The 18,818-nt window shown below is 40.6% G+C and overlaps 1 protein-coding gene and 1 pseudogene across 5 annotated transcripts in view; one reads left to right on the forward strand and one right to left on the reverse strand.

The window, feature by feature from the left end:
* Positions 1-18,818, reverse strand: part of Nf2 (neurofibromin 2) — a 94,093-nt gene that overhangs the window by 66,342 nt on the left and 8,933 nt on the right. The gene's annotated exons all lie outside the window — the stretch shown is intronic.
* On the forward strand, positions 10,435-11,190 carry LOC119806929 (annotated as a pseudogene).

Here is an 18,818-nt window from a genome sequence, read left to right on the forward strand (position 1 = left end):
AAAGGCTGAAGCAGGATGACTGGGAGAGTTCAATGTCAGTCTGAGTTATATAGCAAGACTCTCTCAAAAAACAAAAACAAGGGACAGGCACTGGTGTAGCAGCCCACAACTTTAATCCCAGCACTCGGGAGGCAGAGGCAGGTGGATCTCTATGAGTTTGAGGCCAGGCTGGTCTACAAAGTGAATTCCAGTCCAGTCAAGACTACATAATGAACCATGTCTCAAAAAACCAACAAAACAACAATAAAATCCCTAGCATCTAAACACAATGTTTTGTCAGCTGTCTAATTTTACTTGTGGCATCTAACCACAGAACCCAGAAACTAATCTGGTGACTATTTTCTCCAGTCTCCTAAGGATAGAACACAACTGGTACCATTCTAGACACACAAAAGGCAAGTTAAATCATTACACAAGATAGATGCCTCAAGATATCAGGGCTTCTTTCCAGGAAAGGCATAGGTAGTGAGTTATCTGCCACCAGTATATCTCAGTACTGTTACTGTGTGACCTTGGGCAAGTTATTGAACTTCCTCATGCTTTAACAAGGATAATGAGCAGAACCTGTCTCAGCAGATTGATCCAAGGATTAAGTGCATTAATACATTTAAAGAGACTAAGACAGTGTTGGACCCAGAACAAATAAGGCGTAGTTATTGTTAATTCCCACTCCATCTCCCTGCCTTGATTCTCAAGTGGTGCTGCTTAAACCCTCCCAGCCCCACTTCATATCACAATGATGGATGACAGGTGGGAAAGGGCACCATCAATTCTCATCGAGCTAACCATCCTATCACTCATTTGACAAACATTTATTGAGCACCCACTATGTCCTAGTCTTTGTGCTCAGCACAGGAGATGAATGATGACTTCAGGACAACACATGGTCCCTGTGCATGTCTGACAAGGAAGACAGGTAGTAAATGGATAAGGAAAAACAAATTGCTAAGTGCTAACAGAATAGGCTGTTGTGGGAACACAAGGGTGCCCGGGAGACTTGGGGAGAAGGGGCTACACTGAGGAGACACTGTCTGAGCTGGGTCTTGTGGGGAGAGGACTGACAAGAGGAAGGTCATGCCAGCCTGCAGGAACAACGTGTCTTCACTTGGGTCCAAGCTGTTGCAAAGTAAAGGAATGTTCTCTGCACTTTTCTAGGATCTGACAAACAGCATGATTTCCAATCTGCGGTACTGAATGTTCAATGCAGGAATGAATATGTAGCTTTGGCCTGGTACGTGACAATTCTCATTCTGCACAATCGGTCTGGGACCAGGCTGCATCAGGGCACTGGATCAACACATCCTACAATAATATCTGTAGGAGTAGAAGCCAGGATGAGTGGGATGAGTCTATTTATTGTCCTATTAAAACATTCATACCCTTGATGGTCCAAGTCCTTAATTGTGGCCCTCTGGAGAATGGACACAAATTCTGAGCTAGCTTGAACTGTGGAACAAGATCTTGCCTAAGGAGAGAAAAGTGTTTCTGATACTTAGGCCTTTCAGATCTACATTTACACTATGATACAACTTTAACACTTTTGTTTTATTTTTGATTATTTGAGTGTATGTGTGTGTAACTATATGTAGTCAGAGGACAATCTGTGAAAGTTAGTTTTCTTGTTCTACCATGTGGGTCCCAGAGTTTTTAATTGAGGTCATCATGCTTGGTGGCAAGAGCCTTTACCTGCCAAATTATCTTATGGCATGAGATGGCCCTACAGACCTTTAAAATAATCTTTAAAACTGCATTTATTGGGGGCAGGGTGCATACACACATGTGAAGGTCAGAGGACAGCTTGAGGGAGTTGGTTCTCTCTCCACCATGTGGATCCTGCAGACCAAATTTAGGCTCAGCAGTTAAGAATACTTGCTGTTCTTGCAAAGGATACAGGTTCTGTTATCAGCACCCACATGCCAGTCCGTAACTGTCCTTAATTCCAAGAGATCCTGACACCCTTTTCTGGATCTGGGACACCATAAACATATGCAGTACACATACAAGCAAAACATACATACACACAAAATAGAAATTAATAAATCTTAAAAAAAATCAGGTCAACACACACCTCTACCCACTGAGTCTTCTTGCCAGCCCTGTATGTGGGGAGTCAAGGATGTCAGAACTGAGTGAATATGTAAATAGTGGATGAACTCCTGAGTCAGTGTGTATCATTGACAAGGCCATGTCCATGTTAAGGATCAATGCCTCAGAACCACTGGAATTTAACTGTGGGGAGGCTTAAAATTGCAAAGCCTCCATCCAGTCCAAATGTCAGTGTTTACAAATGATTGACCAGCATGTGCAAAACCTAGCAACTGTAGTTTCTTCTCAAGGATACTGACAGCCTGAGACTTCTTGTCTACAGGTGCCTCCTACCAAGAGTAGCCACCCACACTCTGCTGTACATAACAAATATGCAATTTGTTGCATTTAGAGTTTGTCCATCAGAGCACACACAGCCCATTCAACCCCAGTTTTTCCACGTATCTTGGTTGTTTCTTTAGTGCCTGTCCTTTCCTCATTCCCTCACTGCCCCTAGTCAAGTCAAGGAGCCAAGCTGTGTAGTATATGATATCTGTAGGCGTTTTTTTTTTTTTTTTTTTTTGGTTAGGCTTATAGTCTTTTCCAAACAGTTTGTCAAAATAGAATTTGTCTCCATTTTTTGATGAAGTGCAGATTTAAACCCATCTCTTTCCAACTGGCCAAAGTAGTCTACTGTTCTACTCACTTCTGCAGCCCTCTTCCCTGGTCTTAGCTTAAAGAACAGGAGAGGCTAAGAGGCAGGTGTTCATTTTGCAGAAGGAAAGAGGGTGGTTTGCGGAAAGAAATGCATGAAGCAGTGGAAATTCAGCCTCTATTAGGTGAAGCATCCCCTCTGCAGGCCTCCTGTCCTCAAAGTGCCCTTCAGACAGAGAGGCTATAGGGCGGACCTCTGGAAGCTGCTTGGCTCTGTGGTTGTGCTTGCTTTCCTGTTACTTTAACAGGCTGCAGTGTGATGTCATGGATATATATTGCGCCTGTATCAAAGACAGATGCGTATGAACTTTATAAACAGGACTAAGTGCTGTCAGCTTGTTATTTTTTATAGGCTAGATTTACAAGCTTTACCCAGAGTGAAGTACTTGTCATTTATCAACTTTAGGATGTTTTAAGTAAATAGCACTGAACACTTACCCTCCACTGCGGGAATATAGCTAAAATGCAGCACTTTTCAGTTATAGGAAGCAAATGCCACCAATAACCCGTGGGGTTGATTGGAGTCTATTAGCTTGGAACAGTCATCTTACTAGTTGGCCAGGGTTTCATGAAATCCTGAAACTGCCATTTGTTTTTTGACTTTGCCAGTCTTCACACTGCATTTTTTTCTGTCTCTGTAGCAAGCCTTTAACAATCAAACCCCTTGTACATGCCGACACTACATTGCCAATTGAGAGGAAACTGGCCACAGGCTAGGGAAAGGCCACAGCAAGACAAGGTCCACTCTCTAGAAGAAACTAAACCCAAATTTGAAGCTAGATATAAAATGTCTAAGAAGTAGAGCCCACAGAAGAACTTAGGCATTACACCCAACTCACAATTGGAAGAGCCAAGACAGGCTTTTCTCAGAGACAGAGGCAGGTCCCCAACCAGCGGTCACACAACGGTGATGTTTCGCTACTGACTCCAAAAAGGAGAACCAGAAAACCCCATCTGCTTATCATGTCCTTCTAATTATCTCACAAGCTGCTCCAGCATTTACCATAAAAACTGTAGAAAGGTTAGAATCCTTACAGACAGAGTGACAGGACTATGCTTCCCTGGCTCAAGGCCTGTGCCCCATGTGTACCATTATTCAAACATGGAAAACTCAAGATGACTGACATTTCCCTTTCAATGTTTATCTACAACTGATATTTGCAGTCATAGCTGGTCTATGAGAACAAACTTATAGCAGACGTCTGAATTTAAGATGTTTGTATAAAAGATTCAAACCTAAATACAATTTTTATTTATTTACCTGTTTTGAAAAAGGAGATATCAACAGGCAAGTTGGTACAGAGCTTGAATCTCAGTATATGTAGGCAGAGAGCCAGGCAGCTCTTTATGAGCTCAAGGCCAGCCTGGTCTGCATAGTGTTTCAAGCCAGAACACACACACACACACACACACACACACACAGAGAGAGAGAGAGAGAGAGAGAGAGAGAGAGAGAGAGAGAGAGAGAGAAAGAGAGAGAGACAGACAGAGACAGACAGAGATATAGCAAATATTTCAGCTTTAACAGCCAGGGTAGGCAGGTGGTGCACTCCTTGTAATTCTTATGAGGTAGATGTAGGAAGATTACCAAAAGTTCAAAGCCTATTTGTTAGACATAGCTGGTTATAGGCCAGCCAAAACTACAGAGTGACACCCTGTCTCAAAATATCAAATGCCAAAACAAAGAAAAAACACAATGGAAAGAGTTATTAGAGGCTGGGAATGCAACTCAGTGGCATAATACTTGCCTAACGTATTCAATCCCCAGCAACCTGCTCCTAAACATCTATATACATAACTTTGCTGTGTGACAAGTGAATAATGAACGCCATTAAAATCCAACTAATCAAAGAAAATTTAAAAAGCAAGGAGTAAGACCATATAACAAAAGCAAGCTTTTCTATCTCTTGAACTTAAACTGCAAAAACAGTCAGCTTTTTGGTCTTGCAATTAAGAGATATATCTGTTGCAAGTGGGCATTACTACTCAGTATAGGGAAAAAGGGATCCTCCAAATAGAAACAAGAAGATAGCAGAAAATTCTATTTGTGTTTGCTGCTCTGTCAGTCCTGAAGCCTATATCACTCATCACAAGCTGAAGCTTCCTCTTGGCAGAAAAAAAAATTAAAAATCCTCCAATTTCCTACCCTGTCAGTTTCTGCCATAATCAACTACAGCAATTAATTTTCCTCTTCAAGTCCCCAGTCCTCCAATCATCTGTTATTGTGCCCAATCTATATAAATTATTAGTTTCAAGGTTTTCCACCAATTGCTTCTTCTCTCCTTCAACCAATTACCCGACCTTATTACAACCCAGTCTACACACTCAGCAGAGCTACGTGCTTCTAGACCTTTCTAAGAACTATTCCTTTAACTCTTCACTATTCACCCAATATCATCAAGAATCAGCATGTAGTTCACATATATGGAAAAATGAGTTTATCTTCCCCAAGATTCCTGTCTTTTCTCCAGTGCTACAGAAAACCATTCCTTGAAGCCAAGGACACAACACACACACACACACACACACACACACACAGTCTGCATGGATATACACACATACTTTAAGTCTCTCAGAATACAGGCAAGTGCTGCACAATCTGTGGACACTCTGATAAGTGCTTGTGGTTGGCTGGTGATGTTGATGATAATGATGATGATAGCTAGATGAGGCTTCTGAGCAGAACACTCCTAAGTAATGATTGCAATGAAGTAAGAATTTATGACACTCCTTATTAAAATTCTAATTGCATAACTAGGTCTTAAGATACATATTTCCCCCTTTGGTGACACATACTGATTCTCTCTTTCTAAAAATATCTTGGCAAAGAAATCTAAACCTCAAAGAACCAAGAAGAAAATTTTCCACAGAACAAAAGATACTAGGAAGAAACAAATCACAGCAATTTGGGAAGCCACAAAATGTAGGTTTTAAACTCTGGTTAAGTCTTTAGTCTTTCAAAGCAGAATAAATTACTGTGTTTTAGGGAGCAAAAGTCCTGATGACTGCAGTTTCTGGCATCTTCCCTACTGAAGTAGATAGTGACTATCAGATCAGCAGTGAGTCCAGAGAAGAAATCAATGTTCCAGACCCCTTCTTCAATCACCACTAACAAGCCTGTGAGTTTGGTGAACCATAGTTCAAATAGGCTCCAGTGTTTTCATCCCTAATTCCCCTATGCCCTGTGTAACCTCCAGATTTTGTGTTGGAGCAAATCAGCTGATAGATGACCAAGCAAAAAAGAAACAATTACAGTGTTATAAAAGCAAGATAGAGTCTGTCCTCCAAAAGCCAAGAAGACAGTATCATTTGCAGAATTTAGCTCACAACATGAGAGCAATCATAGCTCTGTCACACAGCCACAAACACCTCAACCTGCTGTGTTGTATAAGTCACTTAACCTTTCTGGGGGCTTGACTGCTGTAGTCAAGAAGTGGTCACCCCCTGAGTCCATGAGCTTGAGAGGGCTTTGTATAAATCATATAGCACTTTTTTCATTGCTGTAATAATTTTCTGTCAATTATTTAACAAACCATTCTGTTATCTTAAAATCATTTCTAGGAATGTAACAAATACTAGTATTTCATTTATGTGTACTTTATACAATATTTTCCCTTATTCTGGGTTCTTCTAGTATGGTCCTTATGCCTCACAATCATAATTAGACTATATAGCCAGAATGGTATTGTATATCTGTAATCCCAGAACTTGGGAAGTACAGACAATGGAATCAAGAGTTTGAGCCAACCTTAGCTACAAAGCCAGTCTGGGATATAGAAGACACATTCTCAAAAGGAAAAACAAAAGTTGACTGAATAGATATATTATGAACTCTCCAATGCAACAAAAATGGTAATTATAAATACTGCTGAAAAGTAAGATTTTAGCAGATAGCATGCTGTGGATAATATGCAATTAGCAATGATTACAATACTTGACATACCGAAAATAACAATTCTCCAGAAACAATAGTAAGAATTGTTTGGTAGGGATAAGAAATGAAGCTAAGCCAGAAATGGTAGATGATGCCTGTATTCCCAACACTCAGGAGCCTGAGGCAGGAAGACAGCTGAGAGTTTGAAGCCAGCCTGAGCTAAAGATATTGTCTCAAAAAACAAACAGAAAAAAGATACAAAGCTGATTTTTTTACATCAAATTTAATTTTTTTAAAAAATTGGGAGACAGAGGCAGGCATATCTCTGAGTTTGAGGCTAGCCTGATCTACAGAGAGAGTTTTAGGACACCTAGAGCTGTTGTTACACAGAAAAACCCTGTCTTCAAAAAAAAATGTGTCCCTGTCTCAAAAAACAAAACAAAACAAAAATTATGTGTATCGTTAGGATCTTCCCTGCAAATGAAAAAAGAAAATCCAGGCAATGGTGGTTCATGCCTTTAATCCCAGAACTCGGGAGGCAAATCAGGAGGATCTTTGTGAGTTTGTGGCCAGCCTGGTCTACAAAGTGAGTTCCAGGATGGTCAGAACAGTTACACAGAGAAACTTTGTCTCAAAAAAAAAAAAAGAAAAGAAAAGAAAAATTATAAATTATATGTAATATTATATTGCCTGCCTGTATTCCTGGTGTATCAGATCCCCTGGAACTGGAGTTACAGATGGTTGTGAACCACCATGTGGCTGCTGGGAATTAAATCAGAGTCCTCTGGAAGAGTATCCAGCACTCCTAATCACAGAAACTTCTCTCCAGCTCCAACAATGCTAAATTTCAAGCCTCAACATTAGGCAAACTAGGAGATTATCAAACACAACCCCAGCAGAATATTATCTAAATGATTATTTATGTCCTAGGTATTGTTTTTTTTAAGCTCCTAACCAGACTAGTGACACAGGTTCATGATTAGAAATATTCGGGAGGCTGAGGAGGAAGATTATAAGTTTAAGGTTAACTTGAACAATCTATTGATACCGTGTCTCCTAATAAATAGTAAAGTAAATAAATAATGGACTAGAGATATAGGTCAGTGGTAGAGCACTTACCTAGCATACTCAAAGCCCTGGGCGCAATCTCTAGTGCATAAACCCAACTAACCTCTCAGTGGTACTGGGGACAAAACTCAGTAGAATAGCAAAGGCTAGGGAAGCATGGGTCCAAACCAAGCACTCCCTCCCCCCAAAAAACAAAACAAATCCTGTATAATAAAACCAGAGAATGCAAACCAGTTCATGCAGCACCCAGAAAATATAAACATTCTGTCTAAGATTTAACACCGACAAAACAGTAAGTTATAGGAGTGGGAAGTTCTGTGGATGGATGAGAACTACTGAGGTCTGAAGACCTTTTAAAAAGCGAATTTACGAGACCAACTTAATCTGAAAATCAACAAGAGTAAGATAGCAGCTAAAGACACTGCTGAGGAATTTAAAACCACAGATCAGTACAGATAAGTTCTACAATTACTCAAGATTCAGTTTTATCTGAAAGTCAAACTAACAAACTACTGAAACAAAAGACCATAGCAACAAATGAATAAAGGCTTTCTGTGAATTTCCAAATCTAGGCCCAAATTTGCCAAAAGAGAAAACAGAAATTGGAGTTAAAGAGCTGAAGAAGAGTTTAAAAAGCCCAGTGACTTAGAAAATACTGAGTTCTGTCGCCACCTAGTGGTATCAGTGATTCTTGAACTAGGACAAGAAGCTTGAGCCTCTCAGAATCTGCTATTGTTTAAAGTTTAAGACCTGGGGACATCCCTCAGTAAAAGAGGGCTTGCTTAGGGCCATTGATAGAATCTATCTCCAACACAATAAAAACAAACTTTCTTCTTGAAAACCAGCATTACTTTACTGTTACATTACTTTACAAGTTTCCGCGTGCTAAAAGTATCCTAAGACGTGGATTTAGACTAAATTAGACAAAGCACACGCAGGACAGAATACATCATCCTGTAACAAAACAGAGAAGCCTTGTTACTAGCTAGCTAGACCTATCAGTAGCTCTGAGAAAATGCAGTTCTGGGTTTTCTAAGTCTCAAATGCTTTAAACTCTGAAATTAAAACTAAGCAAGTGCCAAAAAATATTCTCAGACAGTAATATAAAACTAGCACAAATCATTGGGGAAGTCATCAAAAACCAAGAAAAAGGTTGGGAAGGGTGATGTATGCCTCTAATACCAGCACACAGGAGGCTAAGGTAGAAGGATCCAGAAAGAAGCCAGCTGAGTCTACACACTGAGATTCTGTCTCACAAAAACAGAAGGCGGGAATCATTCTTCTAAGGCAGAAGCTGAAGACCTTTGAAATGTGACTTCTTCCTTCATTGTGCAGATGAACAACTAGGGAAGGTGTTTAACATGCCCAAGAGAGCTCAGCCTAGAAATCAGGTCTTCAGAGCCTAGCTCCAGGCTATCGATGATTTTAAACAAGTGATAGAGAGCCACATACAGAGAAGGTGTGTAGACCAGAGCCCAACTCTAGTCAAGTTTGCCCAGTGAACTCCCTCCCACCGCAGGCCTTGGTTCTCACCCTTAATCTTGGGAACTATTCATATTTGGTAGAAGACCCTTTTTTCTTACACTCAATAGACCCTTACATCTGCCTGGTTTTGTTCCAGCACCCGCTGCTATACATGTTTCTAAAAAGTTTTTGCTTTTTTTTTTTTTTTTTTTTTGGTGGTGGTGGTGGTGTTTTTTGTTTTTTAAAGAGACAAAAATCTCATTACATTGCCCAGGATGGTCCTATACTCTTGGGCTCAAGTAATTCTCCCACCTCAACCTCCTAAGTAGCTGAGACTACAGGCACACATGCCACAGTACGACTTCTATCCCAATTTCAATATGATTCCAAGTACAAAATGTTTGGGGTGTATATGTGTATATACACAGAAACTTTTTACAATATCTTTTCATATATGTTTTGCATCTCCAACTAGACCATGAACACCTTAGAAAGAAAGTCAGTACCTTTCCTTGGTTTCTCTCTTTCTGTCTGTCTCTGTCTGTCTGTCTCTGTCTCTGTCTCTGTCTCTGTCTCTCTCTCTCTCTCTCTCTCTCTCTCTCACACACACACACACACACACACACACACACACACACAGAGGAGCTATTCTGAAACTGAAAAAGTCATGCAACTGTAATATGCTTGTAGTCCCTTTCCTCTTACTGTCCAAAACTGTGCTCTGATGATCTTGATTTGGGCTCCTCTAAAAGTGAACTATAGACACAAATGGAGGAAAGGGAGAGGTGAACTTCTAAAAAATTAAAGAAAATTAAAACAAGACTGGGGATGTAGCTCCTTGATAGAGAGCTTGTCTGGCATGCTGCAAGCCCAGGTTCCAACCCCACCACACAAAGAAAAGGAAACAAGGTAACCAGTTGATGTCTATGTGGGCACACAAAAAGTCTTGGAAGGACTGGCTGAATACAGAGAACCACTCGAACCATAAGGAATGTGAAATATTCAACTAGAAAATACTTAACTACTGTGAAATAAACTTTACTTTAGGCCAAAAGCTTGAATTCCAAGCTGATCATGGGCAACTGAAAAAGATTCACTTACAAAAAATTTTCAGGTGACCCCAAGGACAAACTAGATGTCCAGGCAATGCAGCAGGGCTGTTAGTCATGCCACTACCCAGCAAAACGTAAGCCCACTGGCGAGTCTGCAAAATGCTTTTGAGATAGAATCTTACACCAAGTGCAATAAATAAAATAAAATAATGACAAAGACAAATAAGTTGGAGAGTGAGGTTGAGCCTGCCGGAGGCCGCTGCGGTGCGGAGACCCCCGGGGAAGCCACCGTCACCATGTCTGACCAGGAGGCAAAACCTTCAACTGAGGACTTAGGGGATAAGAAGGAAGGCGAATACATTAAGCTCAAAGTTATTGGACAGGATAGCAGTGAGATACATTTCAAAGTGAAAATGACAAACAACTCAAGAAACTCAAGGAGTCGTACTGTCAAAGACAGGGAGTTCCAATGAATTCACTCAGGTTTCTATTTGAAGGTCAGAGAATTGCTGATAACCATACTCCAAAAGAACTGGGAATGGAGGAAGAAGATGTGATTGAAGTTTATCAGGAACAAACAGGGGGGGTCATTCAAGGGTTTAGATAATTCTTTTTATTTTTTTCCCTTTTCCCTTAATCCTTTTTTATTTTTAAAAATAGTTCTTTTGTAATGTGGTGTTCAAAATGAAAATTGAATACTGGCACTCCATCTCTTTAGAACATTTGGTAATCTGAATTCTAGTGTTCAATATTCATTATTGGTTGTTTTTGTTGAGCTGATTTTTGGTGATCAGACCTCAGCTCCCTTAATATTGCCCTTCTTATTTTAAACAATTTCATATGTGCACAGAGAGGCCACCCTTTTCAGGACTGTGCATTTTCAAGTTTGTGGTGATAAAAAGATGGACCAGTGGGAGCTTTCCTATGACCTTCCAGTGGCCCTGAAGTTCCAGCATGCAGTTGCTTCACGCCTGGACCATGGTTTTCAGTGGGAGATGGAAGGTCTTCAGAGACCTGAACTGTGGGAAAATGACCTTTCCTCAGCTTGAAGCTACTTTTAAAATCTGAGGGTCTGGACCAAAAGAAGAGCATCACGTTTGTAGTCAAGATGACAGACGCAGTGAGAGTGACAGCTAACTCCAGGATGGCTTCACCCGAGAGCAGAGTAAGGCATAAGGCAGGCTGTCTGAAGATCCCAGGAAAGCTGTGGTTTCTATCAGCAGTTAGTAGGGAAGTTACTCTTGCAGAAGTATACGCAACAGACACTGCTCCTTTTGATTCTGTTTGTAGTTTTTGGCCTGGGACATGGGTTTTCAAGGGACATCGTCTGTACCAGCTTCATTAAAATAAACAATATTTGTAAAAACCAAAAAAAAGACAAATAAGTTGTCACATTATTAAAGGTGGTGCACACCTTTAATCCTAGGCAGAGGGAGAGGATCTCTGAGTTTGAGGCCAGGTGGTCTACAGAGTGAGTTCCAGGACACCCAGAGGTACTCAGAGAAACCCTATCTAGGGGAGAAAAAAAAAAAAAGAAAGAAAGATAAAAAAAGATTCCCACTTTTTAAACTATTTACCAAATACTTAAATTCTCAGAAGTCTGGGGGGGGGGGTTTAACATTTCCTTCTTTCTGTGTGGAGATTCCTACTGAGTGTCATATATGGTGGAGAGAGGGCTGGCTTGAAAGACAGGTTTCCTGGATTCAAATCCCAGGCCCACCTTTAAGCAGCAATGTGACACCCAGCACAAAAAGCAAGCTTGAACTGCAACCTAAACTAGTAATATTTAGAATCAGTAATTAATTGTAGAATTAATTACTAATTAATTTAGAATCAGTAATAGCTCTGTACCAGGAAACAAGTGAGGAAGGCATTAGAGTCACTGGGCTGGCCCATAACAAACGCTCTGTGAACAGAGACTGGGAAAGTAAATGGGACAAGAGGACGTGTATAGGAGAGGCTGAAAGGAGCTGAGAAATGGTAAGGGGCTCAGGGCATATTTCCACTTATGCAAAAGCCCTTACATAGTTCTACTTTGTGCCAGGTATTGGCCTAAGTATTTTGCCAATAATGATACAAGAAGAATCATGACAACTCTCATTGTTTCCTTTAAATAATTTATTTATTTTTATTTTATATGAATTGATGCTTCACCTCCATTCATGTCTGTGTGAGGCTGTCAGATCTTAGAGTTACACACTGTTGTTAGTTGCCATTTGGGTGCTGGGAATTGAACCCAGGTCCTCTGGCAGAAGAGTCAGTGCCTTTAACTGCTGAGCTCTCTCTCCAGCGCTCGACAACTTCTATCTTACAGGTGATACAAGTGAGAGGTAAAAGAACTCAGTTCCACAGAGGCAGCACCCTCTAACTCTATGACTCAAGGTCATCCTCTTCTACACAGCGAGTTCAAGGCCATCTTGGGACATCTGAGTTCCACCTTATAAAGGTGGAAGGAAAGAGCTGAGTCCACAAAAGCAGTCCATGTGCATGCCCTTTCACCCCAGTAATTTTTTTTAGTTTAATTAAAATTAAAAAACTAGCTAGGTGGTGCACACCTTTAATCTCAGCACTTGGGAGACAGAGGCTGGTGGATCTCTGTGAGTTCAAGGCTAGCCTGGTCTACAAAGCAAGTTCTAGGACAACCAAGACTACATAGTGAAATTCTGTTTCAAAAAGAAAACAAAACAAAAAATTAAAATCAAATATAAATAAAACTAAACAAAAAACGTTAGGCAATAGAAATTTTCCAGTTCTGTTATAAACTTATAGGGACACTACCATCATGCAATGGAGTGTTGATTGAAACATCATATGGCTAGTGATTTTAATGATGTGCCCATCCCTCTCTTCTTAAATGGATAGTGGTTCCACTGAGACATTAGGTAAGCTATTTACTCTGTCTAATCCCCTCCCCCACCCAGAAACAAAGTAAACAATACTCATGTCCAAAATTGTGTTGATCATAACTAGGTGATGCTGGCTGCCTCGACCATGTGGGAACTCAGTATCTCCTGAATAAATAAATGAAGCCCTGTTGTACCAAATGGAATCATGCATTTAAAGCACTGAACATTATACATGACACACAGTCATTGCTATTCCCTAGGCATTCCTCCCATAAAGACCAGACACGGGATTCATGGAACAATGGCACTAAACCAGCATGATCCCTGTCTCTCCACTAGGTCATCCTTCACTATCCTGCCCACATCACAGACCACAGATCATTCAAAGGCACTGCCTATATCCATAGAACACAGATAGTAAAAGAGGATGATGACAGCCTTTCTTCTGGAATAAGAAATTCCTTAGTGCACACACATGCAGTCCTAACATCCTATACAGCCTACAAAATAGTCACAACCACACTTCCAGGTGTTATTTGCTAACATTTTGGAAAGTATAGGAATAAATATCTTACTAAAATTACCAAAATTATTCCTTCTGCTCTCCCATTGAAGGTTCTTTCTGTTATTGAAAAACCATGTCTACTTCTTATATGGTGTAATAACCTGTAATGCTGGCATTCAATTGATCATAAACACATTGGTTGTGGTGAAAACATTTAAAATGTCAAATAACATGAGAAAGCTTTGTTTCCTATGTAATACAGTATTAGAATCTCCCACAACTCAATTTTGAGACATTTTTCAAATTTGGCTATCTTACTGATAGATTGAATTATTAGAGCAAAATTCCAGCCTAGATAAGAAATAACATAACCATTTAGCCTCCTGGCAAATTACATTCGGCACCCACTTTCTCAAGATGACAAATATCAAATCTCTCAAGTGGAAAAATTTTCTAGAGCATCGAGCCAATTGTGCAATGCAGCAAACTGAGCAAGAAAGAGAGTCCACCCCATCTCTGCAGCAAAAATCCTGAACTTATTGCCATAAGGTAACCTGACTCATATGCCAGTTCCCACTGGTTCTAAAATCGAGTCCTTCTTGGAAGGTCATTACCATCGGACCACAAGTATTGGCTTTCTCTTTTCACTGGAGGCATATCTGCATCTCCCTGCATAAGCTTGGCACAAAACCATGGCAGAGAGTGAGACTATTTGCTTCTCCAAGCTCTCTCTATCACCATAGAACAAACTATTATTACTTTTAATAGAATATTCAAACATCATTTATAAGTGGTGTTTCAACTATAATTTGATGTCCAGGGAGATGCAATGACTTAACAAAAACCACAAGAAGACAGTGCCTAAGGTGATGCAAGCCTCCTTGTTCAGGCCAGTTATAGCCCTTTCTGCTCCTTCTTCCTTAGGCACTAAGCATCATACAATCTTGAAACAAGTGTGCAGGGCCAACACTATCAGTCCCACTTTACCGGTGTGGAAACAGCCAATAGAGCGTAAATATCACATCCTAAGCAGAAGTGGCTAGGAAAAGAGGCAGAACTTTGAGACTTAGTCTGTTTTATTTCAAAGTTCATGTGCTTTCTATTGCTGCTTTGCTACTTAAATTGTGGTCACTGGGCTAGCACCACTGGCATCATCTGACAGCTAATGAGAAATAGATTTCTTAGTTCCACTACAGAATTCCTAGATCAGAATCTACCCAGGTTTTATTAACATCTCCACATCACTGGGCAGTGATGGCACATGCCTTTAATCCCAGCACTTGGGAGGCAGAGGCAGGCAGATTTCTATGAGTTCGAGGCCAGTCTGGTCTACAGAGCTAGTTCCAGGACAGGCTCCAAAGCTACACAGAGAAACCTCCATCTCAAAAAAACAAAACCAAAACAAACAAAAAATCCAAACCAAACAAACAAATAAACAAAACCCCTCTGTGTCATTTGGAAACTGTCCTACTAAACCATTATGCCTCTCTGACTGCCACTACTAGTATCCCTTTCTACAGATTTGCACTAGGTTCTCAATGTTGGGGGAAACACTACACCAGGGATAGTTAATGTTTGAATATATTTTTGTCACAACTGGAGATAGCTAGATGAATACAGCCAGGATCAGAGGCTAGAGAACTTGATAAAAATCCTCCAGTGCCTCTAGACCTGGTAGCCCAAGCCTATAATCCACACATGGAGTAAAGTCACTACAAGCTTGAGGCTACAAGTTTACAGTCTAGACTACATAGCAAATTCCAGGTCAGCCAGGCCTACATAGAAAACTCTTTCAAAAATACAAAACAACAACAACAAAAAGAATCCTACAGTGTACAGGAATGCTATCCATACAAAAGATTTCCCCGTCCAAACATCAACAGTGCCAAATCTGAGAAACTACACCCTAGTTGATAATGCTACCTATTATTTATTTTTGGATCTACAGATCATTTTTTAAAGATTTATTTTTACTATTTTTAATTATGTGTGTATGTAGGAGTCTATGTGTAGGTATGTGCATATGAGAATCCAAGTGCACATGGAGGCTAGAGGCCTAAGATCTCTCTGGAGTTGGAGTTAAAGATGATCCTGACATGGGTGCTAGGAACAAAATTCAAGTCTTCTGCAAATTGCAACAGTATATGCTCTGTTTCTGTTGTTGTTGATTTTGTTTTTCTTTCAAGGCTGGGTCTTAATATGTAGCTCTGGCTGTCCTGGAATTTACTATGTAGACCAAGCAGTCTCAAACTCAGAGATCCACTCTGCCTCCCGAGTGCTTGGATTAATGGTGTGCACCACTGTGCCCAGCCAGTACATGCTCTTAACCACTGAGCCATCTTTCTAGCTGGACATGAAGACACCTGCCTATAACCAAGCACTTGGGAGACAGAGGCAGATAACAGGTAATTCAAGGTTACCTGCAGTTACACACCCAAGTTCAAGGCCAACTGGGCTATATGAAACCTTGGTCTGCTTCCCTCCCCCAAAAGAAAGTGGTATAACAGTTGCCTGCTAGACATGAAGTTAAATCCTCAGTGCCACACACCTCTAAAAAAAGGTTTTCCTGGGGGCTGGAGATATGGCTCAGTGGTTAAGAGCACCACCTGCTCTTCCAAAGGTCCTGAGTTCAATTCCCAGCAACCACATGGTGGCTCACAACCATCTGTAATGGGGTACGGTGCCCTCTTCTGGCCTGCAGGCATACACACAGACAGATATTGTATACATAATAAATAAATAAATATTTTAAAAAAAGAAAAGCTGGCTAACAGGTGGTGGTGGTGGTGCATGACTTAATCCCAGCACTCAGGAGGCAGAGGCAGGTGGATCTCTGTGAGTTCAAGGCCAGCCTGGTCTACAGAGAGTTACAGGCCAGGCTCCAAAAGCTACACAGAGAAACCCTGTCTCAAAAGAAAAAAACAAGAAAAGGAAGAAGAAAGGGAGGGGAGGGGAGGGGAGGGGAGGGGAGAGGAGAAAGGAAAGGAAAGGAAAGGAAAGGAAAGGAAAGGAAAGGAAAGGAAAGGAAAGGAAAGGAAAGGAAAGGAAAGGAGGCTAGAAACAAGCCAAGCTAAGGCCAGGCATTTAAAAGAAAGAGTAAGCCTCCATGTATATTTATTTGGGAGCTGGGTGGCAGGTGTCCCAAAAGAATAAAGAGTAAAAAAACCCAACAATATACAGATTCAACACAATGCCCATCAAAATCCCAGCAAAATTCTTCAAAGGCCTCGAAAGAACGGTATTCAACTTCATTTGGAAAAGCAAAAAACCCAGAATAGCCTGTCAGGGCCCGTGGGCCCCAACATAGAAAACTATTTTCCCTAACTGGACCGGTATGGAGGCGCGAGAAATAACCAGACACAGCTTACACCATCATCATGGAAGGGCATCTCAGGTTTCTCTCCATCCTGAAGATCTACCCACGTTTATTATCTCTAACATCTCTTAATCCCCCCTACCCCCATAACCCAAGGGCGATAAAAGAACTTCTGGAGGCATCACAATCCCTGACTTCAAACTCTACTACAGAGCTACAGTACTGAAAACAGCCTGGTACTGGCATAAGAACAGACAGGAGGACCAATGGAACCGAATAGAAGACCCGGATATCAATCCACACATCTTCGAACACCTGATATTTGATAAAGAAACAAAAAATATCAAATGGAAAAAAGAAAGCATATTTAACAAGTGGTGCTGGCATAACTGGATATCAACATGTAAAAAAATGAAAATAGACCCATATCTATCACCATGCACAAAACTCAGGTCCAAATGGATCAAAGACCTCAACATAAAGCCAGCCCACTGAACCTTATAGAAGACAAAGTGGGAAGTACACTTAAACGCATTGGCACAAGAGACCACTTCCTAAATATAAACCCAGCAGCACAGACACTGAAAGAAACAATAAATGGGACCTCCTGAAACTGAAAAGCTTCTGTAAAGCAAACGACAAGACAAAACAACAGCCTACAGAATGGGAAAAGATCTTCACTAACCCCACATCAGACAGAGGTCTGATCTCTAAAATATACAAAGAACTCAAGAAATTGAACACCAAAAGATCACATAATCCAATAAAAAAATGGAGTACAGACCTAAACAGAGAACTCTCAACAGAGGAATCTAAAATGGCTGAAAGACACTTAAGGAAATGTTCAACATCCTTAGTCATCATCAGAGAAATGCAAATCAAAACAACTCTGAGATTCCATCTTACACCTGTAAGAATGGCCAAGATCAAAAACACTGATGACAACTTATGCTGGAGAGGTTGTGGGGAAAAGGGAACACTTCTGCATTGCTGGTGAGAATGCAAACTGGTACAACCCCTTTGGATGTCAGTGTGGCGATTTCTCAGAAAATTAGGAAACAACCTACCTCAAGACCCAGTAATACCACTTTTGGGTATATATCCAGAGGATGCTCAATCGTGCCACAAGGACATGTGCTCAACTATGTTCATAGCAGCTTTGTTTGCCAATAGCCAGAACCTGGAAACAACCTAAATGCCCCTCGATCGAAGAATGGAGAAGAAAAATGTGGTACATTTACACAATGGAGTACTACATAGCAGAAAAAAATAACGACAGCTTGAATTTTGCAGGAAAATGGATGGAACTAGAAAACATTATTTTGAGTGAGTAACCCAGACACAGAAAGACAATTATCACATGTACTCACTCATAGGTGGTTTTTAAACATAAAGCAAAGAAAGCCAGCCTACAAACCACAATCCCAGAGAACCCAGACAAAAATGAGGACACTAAGTGAGACTTACATAGATCTAATTACATGGGAAGTAGAAAGTAGAAAAAGACAAGATCTCCTGAGTAAATTGGGAGCATGGAGACCTTGGGGGAAGGTTGAATGGGGAAAGGGAGAGGCAGGGAGGGGAGCAGAGAAAAATGTAGAGCTCAATAAATATTAATTAAAAAAAGAAAAAAACAGCAATAGCAGCCACCCTACTGTTTTTGTTTTTGTTTTTGTTTTTCTACCAATAAATTTCTTGTGTGAAGTTTGTTGTGGTATTCCTTGGCTCCCAGCTGCCATATTACATATTGCCCATAGTAATTTTGAGATCTTATTTGTTTTTCAGCACTGGGAATGGAATCTAGAGCCTTACACATGCTGAGTACACTCTAACCTTCTGCTTCAAGAACATTTTCATCACTTCAAGAAGAAACTTCATATCCTAAAGCTAAAATACCCCTAAACTCCCATTCACTTTCTGAGTCCTGAGCAACCACTAATCTATAATCTGTCTC

This window comes from Arvicola amphibius, chromosome 1, assembly GCF_903992535.2.
Source record: "Arvicola amphibius chromosome 1, mArvAmp1.2, whole genome shotgun sequence".
Taxonomy (NCBI): domain Eukaryota; kingdom Metazoa; phylum Chordata; class Mammalia; order Rodentia; family Cricetidae; genus Arvicola; species Arvicola amphibius.